Source organism: Triplophysa rosa, linkage group LG4 (assembly GCF_024868665.1).
Source record: "Triplophysa rosa linkage group LG4, Trosa_1v2, whole genome shotgun sequence".
Classification (NCBI taxonomy): domain Eukaryota; kingdom Metazoa; phylum Chordata; class Actinopteri; order Cypriniformes; family Nemacheilidae; genus Triplophysa; species Triplophysa rosa.
Window position 1 is genome coordinate 2,096,635 of NC_079893.1, and position 24,979 is coordinate 2,121,613.

General features: G+C 37.9%; 1 protein-coding gene across 2 annotated transcripts in view; it reads right to left on the reverse strand.

The window, feature by feature from the left end:
* Positions 1–24,979, reverse strand: part of gpc6a (glypican 6a) — a 151,542-nt gene that overhangs the window by 75,664 nt on the left and 50,899 nt on the right. The window lies entirely within an intron of this gene.

Sequence of the window (24,979 nt, forward strand, 5' to 3'; positions counted from 1 at the left end):
TTACGTGTGATTTATCAAACATTCGTATGCTGCCAATCTCATCGTACGAATAATCGTACCTTGATAAATGCGGCGGCTGAAATCGGTCGTAATTTACATATCACGCCCCTATAAATTCAGGGTGTAGACACCTCGCCCCATGTTTTACTTTTAATTGTGCATTTTAATTGTGGTAAATGATCTTAGTAGCCTAAAAGCTCATTAAAGTTTGTTTTACACCAAAGCACCCTTTAACCTTGTAATTTCAAACAATTAAATGATCATATAATTAGGCTAGAAAAGAAAATACGTTATTAATGTAATGCAAATAAAAAAATCACATTGGAATCTATTTTTACATTTGTTATACTAAACGAAAAAAAAACGTATCTTTTTATTTGTCATTATTCCTTTTCAGTTATCAAAAGGGTAAAGCGTACACAGACCTTCACCCATCTCAAAACTTACGTACACAAACTGAGAGCTGTCGTGAGAATGAATCGTAGCAACCGCTCACGTCCATATTGATAAAGGCCAAGTTTTGCGTGGAAACGGCCATGCGGCCAGTTTTCGGTCGCACGCTCATTTCATAAATGAGGCCCAATGTGAACATGTGTGTGCGCACATGTAGGCATTCAAAACATGCATTACAATACAATGAATAAAATTGTTGTTGGCCATTTATATGTTAAACACTTTTTAAGACACTGGACAGAGTTATCAACAGACATGAAAGAACGAAACTCATACAGGTTTGACATGACGCTGAATAAATGATGACAGAATGTTCATCTTTGGCTGAACTGCGATACTTTCTGTGAGACATTTCAAGCGTTAAATACAGGTTAAGTCTGAAAAGTCGTGCGCAAAACACACGTTTCAAACACCAGAACAAAAAGAAGAATTCAGAAGGACATGCTTGGTCGACGGGACTCTCCTCAGACGCTTTCTCGCTTGTTGTCAAATGGAGTGGATATCAAATTATGTGAGGCAGACATGAGCTTGTGAAATACTGCCAGTCTAACAGATGGTGGTCAAATTAACGCCTGGCTTTAACTTTATCTGCCGGAGGCAAAGATTTATGGAAGGACACTGCCGACAGCGTCTGCTCGCTGGGATACAGAGCGGCTAGTCTTTCAAGCCTACGCACTGCAGTTCAAGCGTTCATGACCCGAGGAGACGATTATTTTTAACAAAGTGTTGCACGTTGTTTGTCCTACACGGGGGACGTTTGGAGCGTTCACACCGAATACAAATCTGATTTGGCTTTTAAATCACATCTAGTGGTCAATATCTGATGCAACTACATCCGTTGATATAGTAATACTTACAGTATTTATATAACAGCTCAGAGTAGAAATTTGTAATTGAATTTGTACAATCTTCACGTTTAATGCAAGCACGGATTTGATTTGAAAGTTCCTTTTGATCCACAGAAGAAAGAGAAACGAGTCTTTGCATCAATATAACGGTGAGTAAATCATGACTGAACTATTTCGTCGAAGCGCGTGTTGTTGTTATTTTCGGGGCTCCAACTCTTCGATGCTTTATCTTTACGTTGAAATTGAAAATCCCGTCATTGGCAAAGGCTAATTAGTTCTAAACTCGGGTCACCTGCCCACACAATCAAAGGTTTTATTAAAGCAGATTGATCCAGTGCCTTTGAAAAGCACCCGGCAAAATAACAGTAATTAGCATCTCATCGCACTGATGGAGGTTATTGATGATGTTAAACAACATATTTATTATCAGCGGCAGAAAGCTGCTCTACCCTTCACATAATTACAATGAAGTAAATCAAGCAAACACACCATCTAACAACCTTCAACCCACGCAGTCCAACGCAAGCATCACGCACGATAAAAGAGTTGAGTTTCATTAATGAAGTATCTCCTAAAACTCCCGCCGAGACAAAACAAGACAAATGAGACGCGCAGTGAGACAACACAGATGTGAAATGAACGAGTAAAGCATCGCTCGGATTATCCGCTACTTTGATGAGAAATCTTTCAGCTCATATCAAGATCGTTTCGGATCTTGATTTCGGAAAAATCAACATCTAGAAGAAACAATCGCGTCATTAAAGAAATCGTATTTTCATCTAAATCTTAAGTACACGTAGAAAAACATGCGAACAACGTACCAGAAATAATACTTATGTTATTGTGAATGTCACTAACCTTATTTCATATTGATTTGAATGGTTTATGGATGTTTGATTATCGGTCCAAGCCAAAAGAGTTCAAAACAAATTGTCTATGATTTTTTAACCACAAAATACATAAATCCATGGGTTTCATTTTTAATATTATATGGCAAAAAACGAGAAAGAAAAAAAGTCTAATTGCCGTTTGCGATCATGTCTGTTTTACTGTAATGATAATCCATTATTGTGGGCTTTAGAAGTCCTCGCGAATGCTTTTATTAATTAGTTCTGTTAAATCCTAATAAACAGGGTGACAGTGTTTTATGTCTCACAGATAAAAACAACAAACTGTCTGTTTTTTAATAAAGGAAAATGTTTGAGCTCCTCCTCACATGAGGACATCTGTCTGGAAACTTTCCACTTGAAATGATTGCTTGAAAACATATATCTTCTGTATCCTATCAGTCTGATTAAAACACTTAATAATCCTTCAATTCCTTTTTAAAGTGATACTTCAGCCAAAAATGAAAATTCTGTCATCATTTACTCACCTTCGAGTTGTTTCAAATCTGTATAAATGTCTTTGTTCTGATGAACACAGAAAGATATTTGGAAGAATGCTTGTAACCAGACAGATTTTGCCCCCCATTGACTCCCATAGTAGGAAAAAAAAAACAATGGTGGTCAAAAGTGCCCCAGAACTGTTTGCCGTCCGACATTCTTCAAAATATATTATTTTGTGTTCAACAGAACAAAAAACATGATAAAGTAATTGTTCCTACTATGGGAGTCAATGGGGGTCAAAATCTGTCTGTTATAAGCATTCTTCCAAATATCTTTCTCTGTGTTCATCAGAACGCATGAATGAATGACGCACTATTTTTTTACTATAGTAACTACAGTTTCTCTATGGTATTTGTACTAGTTCTTTGGTATTTGTAGTAAAACTGTGTTTACACAAATGATCCATCAATCTGCTGAAAACACAATTGCTACAGTTGTACTATGGTAAAACACAGTGGCTGTGTTAGAATAATGAAAACTCAGACATATAATGAGACATAATGAAAGATGTAGAGCAGGTATATGGACGAGTCCCTGGTTTCATAGTCTAGTTTCTCTGCAGTCGACTGACCCGTGATTACCCCCACATTTATTTAAGTAATAACAGGCCCCGAGCCTTTCCGTCCGGCGCACACAGTCTTTTATTATTATTTCTAAAAGAGAGTCAAGGACAAGCCTAGAACATGATGGGTCACAATTAAAAGTAAATGTTCTAAAGAGACACGTTTATAATATACACCTGACATCACCTGAGACACATACGACGTGTTTAGTTTAGTATGTTTACTATGAGGTTTTTCGTATTTAGGTTTAGGGGTGGGGCTTCATTTCAGCTTGTTTGTAATATCGTGCATGTTTTTGTACATTTGTGTTGTACAAACAAATTAACACGAAATTGTCGATTGGTAAAATAGTTTTCGCAGGTTGGAAAAAAATCTGTGCCAGTGTCTTAAACTTTGCTCGGTGCTCTTAAAGCAATCGTTCCACTGTGAGGTTTGCCAGCCTTAAAGAGAACATATACATGCACATGACATTTGATCAAATTCCCACAATTTCAATACACTCTTAAAAAATCATTATCCAAAGTGCTTCAAAAGGTTCTTCGATGCCATAGAAAACCATTAACATCTGAAGAACATTTCTGTTTCACAACAGGTTCTTTGTGGCGAAAAAAGGTTCTTCAGATTATAAAAAGTAAGAAAGAGATGATTCTTCGAAGAACCTTTGACTGAACGGTTCTTTGTGGAAGCAAAACTGGTTCTTCTATGGCATCGCCGTGAACAACCTTTTAAGCACCATCATTTTTAAGAGTGTAGGTCAAATATTTTTAAGCAATCCAAATTTATTTTGATTTCAAACCACAAATAAATTTGCTTTGGACCAGATAAATAAACATCATTCTTTTGACATAAAGAAATAAATGTAATATTTGAGTCGGATAAATCCAATATACCAATTGTCTATGAATCTCACTGTGTTCTGAATGTTTCCATTATAAATGGGTGACATTTTCCGTGTTACCGCACCCTCTTCTCTTTTTTTTCAGACCAGTTTGAAGATTTTTGGGAAAATGATGTGCTGGAAAATATATTGACATTATTATTAAAATATGTCCTCACGATTCGTCAGGTTTTTATTTATTTAGCCAGCAACTCCCTGTACAGGAATGAGAAGCACTGGATATTTCAATGTATTTCACTGGAATCTGTCACGGTCCCACCGTCTTGTTTATGAAATTCTAGTCGTGTGGTGGGATCGGGACAGAGTTCTTGGGTTTTATGTGGGAAGACCATGAGATGTTTATGCCTCATGTGTTTTTCCAGTGTCTCGTCTCTGTTCCCGCCATCTCGTTTCCTCGTTATCCTTCCCCGAGTGTTTAATGTCACACACCTGCCCCATGTAATTATCCCTCGTTTGTCTTGCCTTTAAATACCCTCGTGTTTCTTTGTCTTGTGCTCGTGAGTTGTACTTCGTCGTGGATGTGTATCGTGTCAGTCAGTGTTCCTGTGTAAAGATCCCAGTCCAGTCTTTGTAAGTGTTTAGTCTAGTTTGTCAAGTTATGTTTAGTCAAGTGTTATGTTAGTTTAGTCCAGTCTAGTTTATTTTTCCTGTCTTGTTTTTTACCCCCTCGTGGGTGTTTTGTTTCTGTTTTGTCTCTTGTTTAATAAATATATATTACGTTAACCCCTTCATTGCCATTGCCTGCCTGCATTTGGGTTCTTGCCGCCAAACCCTGACAGGAATCACCCGCATCTTGAGGGCCAAATAATGAATGATGCTGGTGTGTTGAATTATATATCAGCCTCCACATTCAGATTTACTTTTGTGATGTGTAATATAACCGTTCCAGGCCGACAGTATCTCTCTCTCTCTCTCTCTCTCTCTCTCTCAACACTCTCTGTAACATGAAAAGGGATGAGTAAATGAAGAGCTGAAATATGAAAATGCTCTCTACAGAAACAAAGACTCTGAGACGCTGAAACTTTTATAGGGTTTCTCTCTCACCTCAATGATCTGATCAATTCCACCGCATATCGTCTGAAACATTAACAAGCTTGAGGTCAATTCTGTCTGCACCTCAAAACTCTTTAAACGTTGAAACGGTCATGTTACATCTGTTTTACAGACAGACTTCCATTTAAAAACACTCAACATCTCAGACATCCCACCTCGGAAATCTCCCAAATTTGTGTGAATCTGTGTCTTAAAGATATCTATGAACTAATGTGCTTTAAAACAGTGGTTCTCAAACTGGGGGCCTTGGCCCCTTGGGGGGCCCCAAGATAGATCCAGGGGGGCCACAGATTTTGTGGCATTTTATGAAATATAGAAATTTATCATACATTTTCTGCAATCAAACATCAGAAAAATAAGAACACCAACCAAAAGAATTGATGTTCCAGCATTGTAAAACTGAATATGTTTTTGGTTCAAGTATAAGATTATAAGTACTTATTTGGGGGGCCACAACGTGAAGCACCCTGCACAAAGGGGGCCTTACAATGAAAAAGTTTGATAACCACTACTTTAAAACATTACTAAAATTCATATTACAGTCATAAGATAAAAGAATTAAAACATACCGTTTCTCACTTCAGCCAATAAGAATCAATGATTCCTATGACATCATTCTCCATTTTAAAGATATCTATAAAGTTTAAACTAATGTGCTTTAAAACATTACTAAAATTCATATTACAGTAATAAGATAAAAGAATTAAAAACATACCGTCTCTCACTTCAGCCAATAAGAATCAACGATTCCCATGACATCATTCTGCAATTCCAAGCGGTGAGGCAAACTAAACGCAATTGGCTAATTTAATATGTCAATATGTCCCACCCTAACTTCCTGTTTTAGTGTAAATCAACACATCAAACACAGCTGCACACATTTAGAGTTTCATTGCCAGACACACAGAAGAACGTGGAATACAGTTTTAATGTTTTAAGATTATCAGTCCAGAAGCTAAACCTCATTGATTTTTCCGATCGAGGGTCACTGAATTTTGTCATAAAAGTGGCGTTTCGCTCTATAAATCCTGAAAGTCTCGCGTGAAGCGTCTCTACGGGTCACGTCTCTGAATATGAGAACGGGTCGAGGAGGTGAAGCTGTAGACAGAGGTGAACAGCCCCACGGAGTACAATTAATTGAGCCTCACGCCAGTTAATTGAGAGTGGGAAAAATAATTTGAAAGGCCATTACCTACACGTCACATACAATCACATCAGCACTCCGTTATATCACAGCCGTCTGAAGATTATAATCCTGAAGCCACTCAAACACATCATCAACACAACATAACACGGCGACAAAGAGTTTATCAGCCATTATATATGCAGAAACTAGAAAAAACAGTCTTAGCTCTTGCAAACTCCGGCATGTAAATAGCGAACGTGCCATGGTGCAAGCGCATTTGGCTTTTAAAGGGAACGGGAGATGAGACTCTTTTTTTTTCATGTTATGCCCAAAACACACCCTTGACTCATTACGAGAATATGTACAACCCTTTTGGACTAGCAAAGTGGATTCGGAAACGCCCATCTGCGCCCTTGCGCTTTAGACCATGCGCTTAGATCGCTAAAATAGGGCCCTTGGTCTACACACATGGGTTCAGATATCCTCAAATCAACTACAGACAGATCAGCATTTCAAAGAAGATATTTCAATAAATTCCATGATTTTATTTTTACGATGTTAACGTATACCATAGTAGCCTACATGTATTTTTGTGGTAACCCAAAGCACGCTCAAAAAACTGCGATACTAGCATGGCACATTTACAAAATACTTTTTGTAAAGAGTACAATATTGAGTACACATTACGGCACATATGGTAACAGCTCATTACAATACTATATTCCTTGTGAAAATTACCATGGTTTTACTATAGTTAAAGTGGACTAACCATGTTTTTTTTTGGCAGATTTGTATACCTATAACTAGCTATCTAGGTTTAGATCAAATGTAGCATGTTACCAAAATGAACCAGGGTTTTACTATAGTAAAAGTGTGGTAACTATGGTTTTCTGGCAGATTGATATCAACCACAGTTTTACTACTAATATCATAGTTAAACTATAGTTACTATAGCTAAACCATGGTTAATGTGTGGTTAGCGTGGTCATAGTAAACATGTTCTTTTGTTATAAAACAAAGGTTAATTTATTACTCTACCGTGATATTCAAATAGTACTATTATTTGCGTAGATCATCACAGCATATGTTAGTTTAACTACACAATGCATCAAAACTGTCATGTGAAATTTCAATATTGCCAAAGTTCGAACCTGCAGTCACGATTGAAGAAAAACGCAACGAAATTCAGAAAGTATAAAGAAATGACCGTGGCATAATAAAAAGAGTGGTCGGCACCACACGGTCATGTATTTACTCTAAAGGAAAAGTGACGGCAGTCCAGCTGTGGATGCATAATTCATCAGAGGAAACCCCTGCCATTCACGCTCCTCCTTACAGCACAACTAACCCTGTGGCCATACTCGCTGTAATAACCTCGTAAAACCTCTTTGTTCATTTCCCGCTGTCTGTGGGCTGTAAAAATCTGACGGAGGTCGTGGAGTCCGTGTAACGCTGTGATCTCTGAAGGAGACTGTGGTTATTGGTCCGCACATCACAAGCCGTCAACCATTAGAATGATTGACAGACAAAGAACGATCGAATGCTCTTAAAGAGAACGTCAAGACAAACACACAAGACCACCACATAAGTGCAAAGTCTCCTCAGTAAGTTCTTGTTTTTCCAAACATCCAAAACAACTTGAAACGTTTGATTGAGAAGAAAACTTGCCTATCTAAAATTAGAATGACCTTTACTCTTTTGTGAAATTGGTTTGTTTGTTCCCTCATTTTTGGCAGGCCTACATGCTTAAGAGAAGAGAAAACGGTTTGCAAATGGGGTAAGAAAAACAAACCTTCATTTCTGTTCTGCTAGTTAAAATGATTCTCTCGGTTCTATATGGCTCTGTTGCGTTTTCATGTGGGTTTTTTCCCCTCACGGATCTATATTTCAATATCTGATGTGAACAACGACCCATCCAGTCATCTCTCTGAGAATCAATGGCGTCAGAATTCAACTCGGCAATAACATGATCTGGACGTCTCAACAGCGTTGTCCCATTTACCGATCTTTATACCTGCAGCCATCCTGAAATGAGACAAAATGTACTTCATCCTAAAATACACTTACTGAAGTTACTGAAGTTCACATTTTCAGTATTAGCATTCCACAAGAACAGAACATCATTTTACACCCAAAACCACAGTTACTTTGTGGTTATCATGGTTTAACTATAGTAGATAAAAGACATTTCAATGACAGCTCCAACGATACAGCTTGTTTCTAGAAAAATACGATAGTTATAGAGGTTAGAAGAAACTCAAGAGATGAACCAACTCCTTTGTGTTTATCATACAGTGACATCGTCCAAGGCTTTTTCAGTAATCACCATAGCAACATGTTTAGAGGTCTGAGCTGTAAAATAAACTAAGCAAAGTAATCACACCTTTTCTTATTTAATAAACATGCAAATGTGCCAAAAGAAGACATATTAGAGAACCGGGTGACAGATCCCACGTCTGGCGCACTTGTGAAAAACATTACAGAGATGTATAGCCCCACAGAAGATTTACTGAAAACACTACAGTATGATTCTCATTGTTGCGTTTAGTCAGTAATTTCACACATTTGGACAAACACCACAGAAAAAATAGTGGGTATGGCTCTACATGAGAGAATGGATGTGTGTCGTGAATATATCACAAAAAAGCTGTAATTTCATGCGCTCTTGGGGGCCCCCTAGTGGCGGCGGGGCCCTAAGCACTCGGAACTACGATATACTACAGTATACTACAATTTAATACCGTTTACTCTAGTAAAGTATACTACAGTAATTTAGCACACAGTATAGTGCACTTAAAAGCGGTAGTAAACACTAAGGTATACCGCAGTACCTAGAAAAGACAGTAGTATACACTTACCAACCTACATCAGTTTACTATAGTAAATACAGAAGTATACCACAGTATTTGTCATGCAAGAAAAAATGAAATACAGTACATTAGGTTTGTTTCAATTTCTTTTTTTTAACATGAGCACTGTTAATAGTACTGTATGACATCACTCAATTAATTACCTATCGATATTAGAAAACGTGGTAAATGTTTATTAACTAATATTGCAGTAATAACTGTAATAACTCTTTCAATTTTCTGAACACATTAGGCCGCACAAAACAGATTGTTCATAGCTTTGCTCCTTGAAAAATTCCAATAAGCTTTCCACTGCCATATAAAGCATAATCCATGAAGCGGGAATGATGTTCATTTCTGCAAATTTGATTACGTGAGTCACAAAGAGAATAATGCTGTTTGAAGGGATTTATTTGTGTCACCTTACACTTCTTTATTGCTCCTCTGTGCTGGATTCTACATTTTAAGCCCATTTAGACCATTCAAATCAATTTCCTCCGTTTCACCTATCAGTGTGAGATACAGTGAAATTACCCCGACTCCATTCAGACATAATTAGGATGAATAATTAATATGAATGTTCAGGGTGACCTTTCTACGCTTCGCCAGCTAATACTTTAGCGTGAAAAATACAATTTAAATACTAAAGACGGCCTCTCTCACCCTCTCGCCCTGTTATGAGCCTTGCCAAGTGAGTGTACAGGTATTATATTTTATAACTTGTTCATTTTTAGAGACCTGTTTAAAAATGTTTCATTAATAATGAACGAAACTGAGCGAGGCGGTGAACTCTATTACAGTCATATATCAGAAAGAAGTTTTGTGTATGAAGGGCACTAAAGCCTGGTGTTAAATGAAATTTCAAATGTTTTCACGAAACACCCACACTGTTTGCGCTAAAGACACGCGTGACAGGAGAAGTGTGATGTTTTAAAGAGTTTAAGAAGTATGAAACTAGTGAACATAATTCTGAAATAGCCATTTGTCTATCGTTCAACATGATTTCTGTTGTCTACTGAGAAAGAATACTCATTACAGCGCTCAATTTTCACTAAAGATGACCAAGGTGATCATTTGAAATAATGTGCATTTAAGAATCATGTATGATATTAGCGAAAATAAAGAAATAATGTGATCAATGAGTCGACTACTGTATTTTGTATATGTTTTTATGTAGCTTCCATGACTACTTTCAATTTAATTCAAATCTAAACTTCTTTTATAACTTTAAAACTCATCTCTTATCTGTATAAAATGTCAGTCTAACTAAAAGTAAAATTCCTTGGTTTTCACTTGAAAAAAATCTGTAAAAATACAGAAAAACAGTTTTTACGTACAAACAGCACACAGCCCCAATGTAAAATAAGTTTAAGTTACTTTGCAGCCAATTAATATCTCTTTTAATAAAATGCATAAATGTAAATGTTGTTTAAGGCAGCACATTTAGTTTTCTGTGTATTAAAGCAAGCAGGGCCAATGCGGATCTCATTTTTCTTTAGTCACTCGACACCAACACAACGGAATACATGGAAGGATCAGACAGAAAATGAAGCATCTGATACCAGAGTCCTGAGAATAGCAGCAGCAGTGAGTGTAATAAACAGACTGTCATGAGGAGGAGACGCTGAGCGTGCGTGTGTGTGTGTGTGCGTGTGTGTGCGCGTGTGTGTGTGTGTGTGTGTGTGGTGATGAGCAGACACAAACTGGGCCGCTGACAGTCACTGGCTCTATTTAGGCCTCCCGCGAACAGCCTGAATTCGCTGTAATTAAATTAGCGTGACACGCGATATGTGCCTCATTATGTTGTGTTTTTCCTCATGGGCGTGCGTGTACGTGCGTGTACGTGCGTGTGTGCGTGTGGGTCTTGCTCACTGATCATCCAGCGCACTGAGATAAGCAGTCAAAATGCCACGACTGCTACTGATGCCACAGCGTCTGTGTGGGTTTGCATATGATGTAAATATTGTAAGAGAAGAAAACAGCACTGAGTCGTTCCTAAAAAAATACACAGAAATATACAGAAGTCACTGATATCACCACGTTATGACCGCTGCATGTGTTACGCGGTATACCGTGGTGTGAAATTGCGATAATATGACAGTGAGCCTGTGTCATAACAAAACAAATCTGCATCTTCATTTCTTTCCTTACTTCTATCATTCTTTCCTTTAGTCCTATTTCAATCTTTTTACATTTTCCATATTCCTTTTCTTTATCTTTCTTTTTTATTTCCATCTTTCTTACCTTCTTTTTCTTCTTAGTTTCCTTATTTTCTTTTCTTCTTTCCTCTATTTTCATCTATCTAATATCTATCCGACTATCTGTATCTGTATGTCTTTCTGTCAGTTTGGCCATCCATCCATCCGTCACTTAGGGTGTGTTCACATATGCCGTGTTTGGTTCGATTGAAACGAACTCTGGTGTGATTGCCCTGTTAGTGCGGTCTATGTGCATAAGTGTGAACGCTGCCACCCGAACCCTGGTGCGCACCAAACAAGCGGACCAAGATGGCTGAAAAGATGGGTCTCGGTCCACTTTCAAACGAACTCTGGCGCGGCTCCACTGAAATATGAACGCAACACGGACCAAAGGCATCGAACAGAACCAAAACCAGGAAGTGATAACAATATACAACCCGAAACTCAAGTGATTTGATCATATGCAAGGAGTGTTTAATAGATCTGTGCTTGCGCATGTAACGGAGGAACTCCTGGCGCCGTTTTGACTGCTTTAAACACTTCATGAGGTCTTCGCGAGTTAGCGGCTTGCTAAAAATACCCTCATATGCGCAGTCATACACTTAACCATTTCGATGTCTGGTAAGTTCTGTTTTAAAATATAAATCATAAACACGTAAGCTGTTAGGTTCCATATCTTTCGGTTCGCTGTTAAAATACCAGTCTGAACGCTAAGCGAACCAGGATTAAATTAATCGTTTGTTGGGCACATACATCATAATTTTATTTCAGCAAGGCAACCGTTACATTTCAAGGTAAGAATGAAACTACAGTGATTACGTCTTAAGAGAAATAAATGTTAATGTTACAATGTTATTTTAACTGAAATGAGACGTATGCGGTAGACAAATGTGACCTCTGGAGGACGCAGCCTTCGAATTGAGAAGCAGCTCTTGTCTAAATTTAAAGGGACAGTTCACCTAAAACGAATGAAAGTGATGAAATTATGTTATAAACTCTTTTGACAATCACAATACTTCTAATGCGAGGTTTTTAAGTCGTTGTTGTTTTTTTCAACTTTCCGCCATCCCATACCCTCAGCAGTTCCTCCACAACATAAGGCGCCCCCCCCCCCGGACCAAAAAATCTCACTCCAAGCTGAACTCAAAAGTTGGCAGCACTGCTTTCACCCTCATTAAGAGTAAAGTCACACAACACCAGTGTTAAGACTCACTTCTGTTGTGTTGCTGTTTGTATGCAACCAGTGATTCATTACCTGAAGAAGAAATGACATGTGTTTGTGTATTCAACGCATGCCAAATATTTAAATCCCGTCTCTCCTGTTACAGGTGCCATCGCGCTGTGTGTGGATATAAGAGCCGGACGGGCGGTCTTCAGGGACACAGACTGTTTATTATTCCACTCTCTAAATAAATCCTGCCTACAGTAGATGTTTACTGCTAACAACTGATTCACTAATGACCGAAAGCTGAAATATGCAAAACAGGAACCTAAAGAATCACTTCAACCGCTCATGAATATTCTGTCATCAGTTATACGTCCTCATGTCTATACAAACTCACTTTTTATATGTGAAACACAAAAGGTGAACTTCTAAAGAACTGTCATGAAAATAAATGAGGACCAGCTCATTGACATCCAACAGGAGTAAAACTACACTCTTACTATAGTAAAACCATAGTTCTTTTTTCCTGAAGGTGTCCTGCAATGAGACATCTGGTGTCTATAAAAAAAGTAAATGATGGTCGCAGATGCTCGATGTAAATAAAAAAGTATTTTCCACTCTCATGTTTTTTGGCCACCCAGCGAAAAAATATGTTGTGGCCCAAGTATTATCAAATCCATCAAAAGCTCATTCATAACAATATTCGACAATGTGTGAACGTGAGAAGAAGTTGTTTAAGAATGCGGCCTGTGGAGGTGTTGATGATAATAAATGAGACGGCGGGACCGGTGTCAGCCACATGAGGGATGGCTGAGTGTGGACCCGTGCTTTGGTTTTGGTTAAGTGATGACTGATGAGGATGTGCATTGTGATCAGACCGCAGACGTCTGCAGGATCCTCCGCTCTCGACCAAAAACGCACGGCTCTGCAGATGTGTCGCATTACTGCCGACTATAACAGTGATTCATGTGATAAAACTGGTGAACCCCCGGAAAGAGACGTGAAAGGGGTAAATGATGATTTAATGACGCCGCAACAACAAATACGTCTAATGGATTTAAAAACAAATGAACACATTCGATGAAGCCAATACTGTATATGAACATTGTTATAGAACGTTAGTAACATATAAAGCATTTCTCAATTGATCACAAAGAAAAATCAACAATGGGCATTTTTTCACCACACTAACCACAGATTTGATAATGAAATAGTCGAAAAATTGACCCATAAGACTGGTTTTGTTGTCCAGGGTCACAAATACATTATACTATACTGTACAGTGTGAATACAGTTCTCTATAAGATGTACAATATATACTGTATACACTATATACAATATGTATATATATATGAAGACACACACACACACACACACACACACACACATTATATACTGTACAAATTGTTCATCACATAGTGTGCGCAGTACTAAAGAAAGCATACAGAGTGTGTTATGCAGACTATACAGTACACACACACACACACACATGCACACATATGTGTATATATACAGTATATATGAGATAACTCATTATAAAAAATCATGTTTTATTGTGTTAGTTAGCTGTAATTTTTAAGTTGAAACCAACTGCAGTTTGATTGATATTAATTGGAATGCACAATAAAAAACAATATATATATATATATATATATATATATATATATATATACACACACACATAATGTACATAACAGTGTACAATATTTTGTATATCATATACTAAATAAATTGTAAAACTGAAGTCACTGCAGTATATACATTATACAGAGTATGTTATGCTCATCTCATTTTGTCGATTTTGTTTTTGGCTGCGAGTCGTGAGAACGTTCAAATACAGCATGAGTAGAAGGTTGTTTTCCCTCGGGCCCGGTCACAACACTTCTTTCTCTATGCTATAGCATGAGGTCACACGGCTTTTCCATATTCATCAGAGAGAGTCAGAAAGCAAGTGAGTGAATCTCTACAAGCGTCCGACACACCGGCCCGATGTGTGGTCCATGTGGAGGCCTCGACACTAAACGAGCTGCCCCGCCACACACTAACACATCGATTTTCTTCCTCGCGGCGCATAGCTCACTTAAGCTGACAGCGAATATGAGGTCACAAAATGAAACCACTCCCTCGCGCAACACTGATATAGGAGACAATTTTATAATCCCCATCTGTCACGCCTGACAACCTGTTCATATAGAGAAATAATGCAGTATTGATATATTTCAGCCATCACGGCAGTGAATCTCAGCTCGCACGCGCACGCATTACACATACAAATGACAAACCGCATTAGTCGGTACACAGCTTTATATCCGAGGTTCAAAAGCAAAGAATCCACATGTTGAAATTAAATTCAATTCTTGGGACATTTCAGTGTTGAGAGACATCAGTAGATGAAGTTCAATCTCTCCGTTTCAGATCTGTGATGCTAATAGCTTGTTTACTGTTAACATGTGAATGCATAATGTGTGTTAATGTGTTACCGAGTAAACAACAATCAAACAAGCTCTTTAAAATTCCTCTTGACACCATGAATGATAACTATAATGATAGCAATAGTGATAAATCTATCAGTGTCCACACCAGCCGATGATAACGTTATGTTTATTCTAAGCTCGATTCATATGAATCTGAAAGTGATCACCACAATATTGTTCCTCTTTATAATTATTCTTTGTCATTCTACACTGTTCTGTCATCCACTATTCCCTTATGTCCACCATGTCTACACCGGGCACGGTGTAAAGTACTTAATTACTTATTACTAATGACTTTCTATATCCTACATCAACCTTGATTGGTTAAGTGATTCAAGGATAGACATGAAATGGCTCTTAATTCGTTCAAATACATCATGTAAAACTACACTAGTACTTTTATTAACTGACTAAAATATTACAAATGTGAGAAAGATACATTAATGCATGCGTTTTAATGTCAATTCCACTATTGTATACACAGTATTTAGTTCAATTACATCCGAATTAACTGTAAATAAATTACAGAAAAAATAAGAGTAATCCTTTACTTTACTTTTTTAAGGGAAAAGTAATTAAATGACAGTAACTAATTACTTAGTAACCAGTTACACCCAATTTACACAAACATCCTGGCCAATGTTCCAAACTCAAATCAACCCCCCAGACGCTGTATTAAAAACCTCTTTACTGATGCACACGGCCTCATACTGACATTCTGGTGTATGACAACTGCCAATTTATTTGATGTTTTAATACCCAAAAGATCACATCAGGTGGGAATTCAGTCCACATGAGCCAATGGCATGATGAGTGAGTATACTGTATATTCCTTCAACATACAGCTTTTAGTGAAAAAAGAAACATTGATGTAGAGAGCCGGTTATTAGATGTTAAAATTCTCTGTGTTATGTACTGACAGGAATTACACATGTTACCTTTAAGAAAAACATCCCTATAAAATAAAGCGTCTCTTCATGACCTTTATTAAAGTGCACTGCAATTTAAAACCACAGCGACGACATGAACTGCTTTCCTGCAAACCAGCATCCAAAAATCCCTAAAAAAGGGTGCACACAATGACAATCTCTGCAAAAAAGTGGACAAGCTCCACTTACAAATCCAGAACAGACATCAGTTAAACATGAAAATACATCCACACACCTGCTGTACTTTCAATGTATCTGTATATGTCTGCATATACCGCATATAATGTACAAAATGTATTATATACTGTATATATATTGTTTATAGTGTACATGATGTACTGTATATATACATTTATGTTACTGTATAAACTTTATACTGTATGGTATAGAGCAGTGCTCTATATACAATGTACAATTAAACTGTATACAATATATACAATACGCACACGCGCACACACATACATACATACAATGTATACTGTATAAATTGTACATAACATAGTATGCACTGTACTAACCACATTATACAGAGTGTGTTATGCAAACTATACAGTACACACACACATATATACATAAACATAATGTACATAATGTGCTATATATATATATATATATATATATATACACACTTTTGTTACTATACATTATACTGTACTGTATAATGTGCATACGGTGTAAATACAGTGCGCTATATACGATTTGCAATTTATACTGTATAAATTTCACATCACATAGTGTGCGCTGTAGTCACTATATATACACACATTATGCAGAGTATGTTATGCACACTAAACTGTACAGTACACACACATTCGCAATGTGCATAATGTGCTGTATATGCGATGTACTAAACATAGTATAAATATGCTATACATTTACTACGGTATTTGATATAGGTAGTTAATGTACAGGTATGAGCTACACATACTGCACACTATACAGTGCATTTAACGTATATATATATGCTGTATATCAAATACTGTATAGGTGTTTTGATGTTGTCTCTGCTTTAAGAAAATCCTTTTCAGTCCCATCAGTTGTGAAGAAGGAAAGCGCTGGATAAATATTTCATTGGGAAATCTCGTTTTAAATGTCTTTCCGTCTGTCATAGGGGAAGGGCCTGCGGTGTTTTGAGTCAATGATTTACAGCTGTGCCGTATGTAGCTTCAAGTTATATCCAACGTAAAACAGTGAACCTCAGACAGCGAGAGTGTGAACATGCATTACAGGTGTCTTGACCTTTAACAAATCTATAAAGGAAAGTTGTAGTCTTGTACTATGATTACTTGAAGCCAATAGGGCACATGAAGTCATACGTACTTGAACAATATCTGTCACATCCCATGATGTACAGCGGAGTGTTTCTGAACACTCAATGTCTATTCCAGTAACAAAAATATCAAAGCACAGGTACACAGGTAAAGATGTGGTGACTATAGAACGTGATCTCACAGATCCTAGTTCAACATTACAATGAGATTTTCATGATTTCCATCATTTTGCTCCACACTGATAGCTGCTCTCGAATGTTGTATAGAAGTTATTTAAGAAAACCTCTGACCATGCAGTTATCACTATGGCAACCAATGTAGATGTAGCTGAACAAATAGATCAGATGTCATCACTTGTGAAACAACGGTCAGTTCAAAAGATCAAAAGACAAATGCCTAAACACGACCTTGAGACCAGATGGACACAATCACTACAAAAACTGATTCAGAGAAGTAAAGTTAGTCATAAAAAAGTTTGTTTTCAGATGGAAATGAAACTCTGGTTACACTTCAGTATAGGGGGAAATTCTCGCTATTAACAAAACCATTAACTACGACTTTTTCCCCAATAAACTCTTAATTTGTTGCTTGTTAATAGTTCGTAATGTAGTTGTTAGGTTAAGGTATTGGGTAGGATTAGGGATGTAGAGTATGGTCGTGTTGAATATGTGCTTTATAAGTACTAATAAACAGCCAATATGCCAATAATAGGCATGCTAATAACAACTAGTTAATAGTGAGAATAGACCCCTATACTGAAGTGTTACCGAAACTTTTTGGGGCAAACGTATGTAATACTAGTATAGAATAGTGACAAAACATCTCAAAGAAAATCACGATCAGCTAACAAAAACTGCAGATGGACCATAACTGTGTTTAAATCTCCAATTCTTTCTCACAAACATCCATGAGAATAAATGACGAGCAAATGGAAATGCTTCCATCTCAGATATTTCTAACAATTCTCAGATTTGTCAAGTGTCCAATCAAAAGTCAATATTACTGAAGATCTCTATATCAACTCAAACATTTCTCATCACATTTACTCAAATCCAGATTATGTCACCTCGACAATCTACATTCATTTACACCTCCACACTCTTCATGGGTTTCTACAATGACAGTTTTTTTTAGGAGAAACCTAAACTGATACATAAATGGTATCATTCCAACAAATCTCCTGAGCTATAAAAGAGCAACACCCTTCTTAAATGTTCTTCTTAATCTTCTGTTAAATGTTAAAGATCACAATGTGACACGAGCTTTGATTCTGCTATGAACTGTGGGCTGATTGTGTCATTTCTCCACAGAAGTAATCCCCATTTACAGGGACGCAAAGATGCTAGCAGCTGTGACGACACCATCTGTTCACATCTCCTTCATTTTAATTAGCAGCAGTCGTTTATTTTATCATCTCGTCCTCGTCTCTCCGCCGAGCCCCGACACGCCGGGTTACACCAAACATCTCTCGCAGTCCACAAACCCTCCAGACAAATACAGATTAACATTTCACCGTCTTCCTGATATTTTGCTTTGGCTTCCGTGTGGGAAAGCTCAAACAATTCCCATGTCTTCAGGCTTGTTGAAATAACTCGGAATAACGCAGGCGTCCTCAAACACCTCCAATTTGTTTACTGTAAAACGGCGGCACAAAAGTACGCAAGCACAACACACGTCTGGCATCGGTTTCATGTGAGGTTCCGTTTTCCCAATGAAAGTAATTAATGCTGTAATGCCTTTTTAATGCTGGATTTTGCTTCGGTAATCCAGCTAAACACTAAGCAGCTTGTAATTATTACTAATTATGACTTCGTTTTTTGATTTCATTCTTTTATTTTGCACAAATGCAGCAGAGAGAGTAATCCTTCTTATAAAACGTGACCTTTTAAAATAGGTCTAAAAATGCAAATGGAACCTTTACTGCTGTGATTTAACAAGAAAATAAATGTAAAATTCGTGACCTTACTCAAATGACACGTACCGGACCACCAGATTTGAATTCAATCCAAATTATACAGGAATTATTTAAAGATTAAAATGACTACTATTTGTGTATCTTGATGAGCTGTGTTGTTTTTCATCTGAAAATGTTCAAATCTTTTTTTGGTTTTGAGGTTATACTTTCGCATTTCCATTTCAAAGCCGTTGTGCACCTGAAGGCGGTCTTCATCTCCAAACATGAAAATAAAAAAACAGACATTTGGGCATCCAATCATTTCAGCCTGTCAATGCTGTGGCCAGATATCCGCTCCCATTTCCACGCTCTCCTCATCTAAAGAGGGTCACATTTGAAAAGTGTTCCCCTCTCGAGAGGCGTCTGTCTGTGGTGAAGCCCGCTTTCTGTGTTCATCTGATAACTAAGACAGAAGGACTGCCAGCATCTTCCCCGTGGCTGCCGCTCTGTCGTGCCATGAGCCGGTCTGGAGAGAGAGAGAGAGAGAGAGAGAGAGAGAGAGAGAGACGGTCCACCCGAGTCCTGCAGCCAGAGTCCAGCTTATCAGGACTGCAGGATTGAGGTCTGGGACTGCGACTCCTCGGCGGCCTCTGAAGTCTCTCAGACAGCATGGCAAATACAGACTGTCAGTCAAGAAGCTCTTTATCTTCAGCCAGACGCTGACAGACACTGAGAGCTTGAAAAACAAACTGTGACTCAACTCACTTTACTACTGCAATGCAAAACCAACGTTAACAAACTAAGAGTCTTCAGTATACCCGCTCCGAACTCTTTTCAAAAGAAGAGCGACACAAAAAAACTTCTTGACAAATTAATAGGAAAAACTGTTTCTCTCGTTGAATTCAATTGATTTCTCTGCTGGCAAATCCTCATAATAATCGACCATGTTTTGATTATAGTAAAAGATTATCATTTGCATAACCACAATTTTACTATAAATATCATTTGTACATTTGTGCACGGTTAATTGAATATAGTTACCATATTTTACCATGGTCTTCAGTATCAACGGTTTAACACACTCTGACTACAGTAACCATACTTTACCACGCTCTGGCTACAGTAACCATACTTTACCACGCTCTGGCCACAGTAACCATACTTTACCACGCTCTGGCTACAGTAACCATACTTTACCACGCTCTGGCCACAGTAACCATACTTTACCACGCTCTGGCCACGTAACCATATTTACACGCTCTGGACCAGTAACCATACTTTACCAACGCTCTGGCTCACAGTAACCATACTTTACCACCTCTGACCTACAGTAACCATACTTTACCACGCTCTGGCACATAACCATACTTACACGCTCTGCTACAGAACATAACCATACTTTACCACGCTCTGGCCACAGTAACCATACTTTAACCACGCTCTGGCCACAGTAACCATACTTTACCACGCTCTGCCACAGTAACCATACTTTACCACGCTCTGGCCACATTAACCATACTTACCACGCTCTGCCACAGTAACCTACTTTACCACGCTCTGGCCACAGTAACCATACTTACCACGCTCTGGCCACAGTAACCATACTTTACACGCTCTGCCACAGTAACCATTACTTTACCACGCTCTGGCCACAGTAACCATACTTTTACCACGCTCTGGCCACAGTAACCATACTTTACCACGCTCTGGCCACAGTAACCATACTTACCACCTCTGCACAGTAAACCATACTTTAACACGCTCTGGCCTACAGTAAACCATACTTTACCACGCTCTGGCCACAGTAACCATACTTTACCACCTGCCACAGAACCCACTTACCACGCTCTGGCTACAAACCATACTTACCACGCTCTGACTATAGTAACCATACTTATACCACGCTCTGACTATCGTCTACCTGTACAGTAACCATACTTTACCACGCTCTGCCACAGTAACCATACTTTACCACGCTCTGGCCACAGTAACCATACTTACCACGCTCTGACCTTAGAAACCATACTTACCACGCTGCTGACTACAGTAACCATACTTTACCATGGTCTACATCATATCTTCTTGTTTTATCTGAAGTAAAATCATAGTAACCACAAATGAATTTTGGTTTTGCTACAGTAATCATGGTTTAACCATGGTATACACTGGTTAAACTGGCTAAAACTGGTGACACACGTGTACTATAGTAAAAACATGGTCAAAGAGTTGTAGCCTGTCAAACTCAAGTTTCAAAGCAGCACGTCCAACTGGATCTGAGAGTGCCCGTGGCATCACTGCTGCTGTTCTTGTTTACTGGGCATGAGAAAAACACATAACTGAATCCAAAAAGATCTACAATCCCAGATTTCACACGCTGAAGCCACAGAAGACGCTGCCATGCACTGAAATCAACAAAAAGTTTCTTTCCAAGTGAAACACTAACCGTCCAAAACTCTTGAGAAACATTCCTCACATCAGACATCACGCCGTGCGGCTCCCGGCTCTTCAGAATCACACAAATTGATCATGAATTATGACTCTGTGCATATTTCTACAGAGAATGAAGCGATCGATATGCTCGCTGGTAATATAAGGACACTGAGTATACGATTTCTCTGTCTTTATGCACTGCCCGGTGTGTCCGAGAGAGGAAAGGAGATATTGCATTGATTTTAAAGTGGTATATTAACAACATCCCCACAAGAGGCCTGTTTTAAAATGTCAACACTTTCTGTGCATACAGATAGAAGATATCTCAAATGCCAGTGCAATTCACAGGTTGTTTTTTCCTTTGTTAAAGGAAAATGTAAAGTATTGTTATTTTCCAGCTCTTGGTTTGTCTGGATGAGCCTCATTCAAAGCCGATGTAAAACAGTGAACGTCAACAATATCACCTACAATATCAAATAGCATTTGCTGGGAAAATAGTTTTTTAGTGAGGCAAGAGTCTCTATTACCATCGATCATAAACTATTATTTAAAAACTTATGTTGCATCCCAATATGTCTACTTATACTATGCACTAAAAGTATGTACTGCTTTTGTAATGGAAAAGTATACATTTTAGTGTGAAGCAAAACAATATGCACGCACTGGGACATAGCAAAGATATTAATATTAACAAGATGCGCCGCTGCCGTTACAATGAATGGCGGGAAATGCAACGAGCTCAATATGGCCGCTCTGGTCCGCTCTAGCGAAGGAAGTCCCGCCTTCCAGTAAAACTTCCAGCAATTTAAGCTTAGCAAACCAAAGTTATGATTCAGGTCATGTCATGATTAATTATTGACCGGAACTATGCTGTTTAATTGTGATTTTTGCCAGCGGTTTTAGAAATATCTGCCTTCCCCCATTCAAGTAGATAGGTCTGTGGACTTGCTGTGACGTAAATAGCTGCCCAGAGGCGTTGCAAACATGGCCGCCGAGGGCACGGCTTCCGTAAACGGACTTTGGCCATATTAACGTGAATCTGAAGTGGCCGTTGTTGCCTAGACAACATTGTGACCATTAACCGTCACATACATCAAAATACAGCTCTTCTCTCCATTGAAGTATTTATTCATTCGTTGTTTCATATGTAATGTTGACTCTATAGTTATATTTGTTAATTTAGTGACGCATCAGTTATTTAATTTTATTAATGCGGTGGATCGTCACTTAACTTCGCCTACTCGCAGTGTGTTGTGTATAATATCAGCCGTTTGGAATGCTCTTTTCAACATACTACGATTTGGGACATACTAATTCTATTTTCGAATACTATTTACTAGGACGAATAGTGTGCGAATTGTGACGCAGCATTAGATTTTTGGAAAGTATTCAACTTTGCTATGCAACTCCATACCATTTCTACTACATACCACAAAAAAACTAAATTGCAGAAGAGACCAGAAACACATGTACAGACCACAGAGACGTTCAGAATTCGCCATGATTGTACTGCAGTAAATCACATGTTGTTTTGACAGATCGATTGGAATTTTGTACTGTTTTTACTACAAAAATACCTACTGGCCACTAGTCTTGTTAATCGCTACATTTAATAAACGATTGACTCTTTTATTATATTCTTGTTGTCATCATTTTGTTAAAGCAATAAGTCACTTGATGCTATGTTACATTACCTCTACACAGCTTACCCGACTCTCTCTCTCTCTCACCTGCGGTGATTTTACTTGCTCATTTTTAAAGCTTAAAATAATTGACCTTGAGATATTAATTACTCATTTACTCTGCTGCATTCTTCACTCTGACTGAGGAGAATTAATGGAGGCCGTGCTGTTCGTCATTTTTATCACAGTACATTTTTCAGGTAGACGTGGTGGCAGTTTAGAAATAATATTTAATTTTATTATGTTTTACTGTACGTGCATTGCCGTTATGAACTACTCTGAGGAATTTTACCATTCTTAAAAACTTAAAGTCAATCACATGTGCACAAGAAGAGAATGTACAGATTTTTACTCTACGGTGCTAAAACACATTTTTAGAAGATGGAGGCAATTTACCATTGTAGTGTATTTCAATGTGAATTCAATTTTGTTGAAGCATGTTATAAAACAACGTCTCAACAGCAGATGAATAATCAAATCAAATCATTTCATACTTTTCAGGAAAACAGACATAGTGACTCAAACAGATATTTTTAATCCATTGCTCTCCAGAATCATTCACTTTCTCGTGGATTCGCACTGTAAGTGTCTTATTTTTCTGGATAAAATAATAAACTCATACTTTTGATGTTGTTAAATAAGCACGATGACACATTTAAAAAATGACAACTAATTACAACTGGCTGTAAGTAGATGTTGTGTCACAGAAAGACAAATCTCAATGTATTATTTTAATCGGTCTCTAAATGATAGTTGTGGTGTAGACTTGTTCTCTTACATTTACAGTAGAAAGATCTTTTAAACTACATCTTTATAGTTGGAGTCTTTTGCAATATATTTTACAAAAGTTCATACTGAACATGATCTTTACTAATGGTTATTAAAACATCAGCTGGTCGTGAGTTTAGTAAGAACAAGTAAACGTAAAGTATATGAAGAGTAAATAAGTATGGTTGTTAATCTAGTCTCCATACGCTATATGTCAAAGCTGTCAGCGTGAAATGTCAAGACTGTAAAATACTTTAACACTGTCAATCAAAGGAAAGTCAATTAATGTCTATCAAAACTGACATTTCACAACAGATACTGAGTGTTCTTAAAATCAGAATCATGGAAAGAGCTTCAAATAAATGAAAAATTATTCTCTTATCAGCACACTTTCAAAACTAAAACGGATGCACTGATGTTATGAGGCTTTAAAGCTCTGCACACTCTTGAAAACAAAGGTGCTTAAAGGTAAATGATAAATGGTAACCCATGGTGCTTGTCAATGGGATAAAGCAAACATTTTTATGGCTGTACAAATGATGCTGTGGTTGCAGTAGACCAGTTATAAAAACATGAGCACCATACAAGAGCTCATTGACACATCACTGACACATTTGTATTCGGGTTCTCAATGTTTAAGTAAATCTTACACTGACATACACAGCGTGTTATGTTAAACCGGTTATGGGATTTCCTCAGGTTAATTTGCACTAATAAACAGTGACAAAAATCCAGAAGCTCATTCCTCATAATACGACTGTCAATCTGAGTGTATTCACCACACAGCCGGACTAATCCATCCACTTTATCCTCTTTACACAGTAAGAACGCTCTCTCACCAGAGAACAGAACAGATATCGAGCGGGATTCAGAGAAATCTTCTCTCACGTCCACTCGCAGCCTCTGCATTTGCATTAAATACAGTGAAGATTCCCTTCACGCTGATCCATAATCACATCCAAATGATTTAATCCTAAAGCAGAACTCCCA